This window comes from Trichechus manatus, unplaced genomic scaffold, assembly GCF_000243295.1.
Source record: "Trichechus manatus latirostris isolate Lorelei unplaced genomic scaffold, TriManLat1.0 scaffold00140, whole genome shotgun sequence".
Taxonomy (NCBI): Eukaryota; Metazoa; Chordata; class Mammalia; order Sirenia; family Trichechidae; genus Trichechus; species Trichechus manatus.
Window position 1 is genome coordinate 1,312,069 of NW_004444076.1, and position 1,007 is coordinate 1,313,075.

General features: G+C 47.7%; 1 protein-coding gene across 2 annotated transcripts in view; it reads right to left on the reverse strand.

Annotated features, from left to right (window-relative positions):
* Window positions 1-1,007, reverse strand: part of RAB30 (RAB30, member RAS oncogene family) — an 84,372-nt gene that overhangs the window by 78,622 nt on the left and 4,743 nt on the right. Inside the window, exon 1 of one of the 2 annotated variants that reach the window (XM_023739762.1) lies at window positions 363-615. The exons of the other annotated variant lie outside the window; for it this stretch is intronic. The gene's annotated coding sequence lies outside the window, so the exon portion shown is untranslated. Of the gene's footprint in view, window positions 1-362; window positions 616-1,007 lie in introns of those variants that run through there. 2 annotated transcript variants of the gene reach the window in all.

Below are 1,007 nucleotides of genomic sequence, written 5' to 3' on the forward strand. Positions count from 1 at the left end.
GAGCTCTTTTCGGCCTTCATATCTCAGGTCTGAGGTCTCTTTCCACTTTGCGGACCCCAACCCCTACCCCAGGAAGAATGAATGTTTCCTGGGACTGTGCTCTCCTAGCAATGTGCATATATCTCTCTGTATATGATTATTTGTTTATGTTTGTCTCCTAAATGAATGATTTATTTTATAAGGATCAGCAAAAAGCTGGTTCCTATGAGGTGGAGGTTAAAGATGCCCCAAATGTCCAACTTTTCCCAAATTGCTATAACACTCCATCATCTCTAACATCAATTACTCCTCCTCCCCTCAGTACTCTCCCTCCCATCCTTGGGTTCCGTAATTCACTGCAACGTCTCACAGAAGTCACGAACCGTATCAAGTAACTGGCTCGCATGGTTGTGGAAGCTGGCAGGTCCCAAATCCATGGGTCAAGCATAGGCTTCTCCCAACCCACATGGCTGCAGGGGCTGATGAACGAAAACCGGCAGGTCAGACCACAGGATGCTGGCTCACAAGGCTGAGGAAGCTGGCAAATCAAGTCAGACAGTGGGCTGCCGGCTCACAGGGTTGCAGAGGTCAGCAAATCCAAGAATAAGCAAGTCAGATGGCAGGCCGCTGGTTCAAGTCCCAAGAACCAGAGGTAGATGATCACAAACCAGACACGGGATCCAAATGCAGAGAGAGAGAGTCTCGCCAGGGCACCCACCTATATACCTTGCATGCAAGCCATACCCCAGGAAAGGGTGTAACTTCAGTAAGGGTGGGACTTGAGTCACACCCTCCTGCAAGGCTGTGACTAAGATACACCCCACACAAATCCTGACTCATTAATATGTACAGGTTAAGATTCACAACACATAAAATGGAGGGTAACCATGTAATACTGGCAATCCTGGCCTAGACAAGTTGACGCATAACCCCAACCATCACAGGTTCCATATAACTTATTTGCACGTTGTTGTTGTTGTGTGCCATCGAGTTGATTCCAACTCATAGCGACCCTATAGGACAGAATA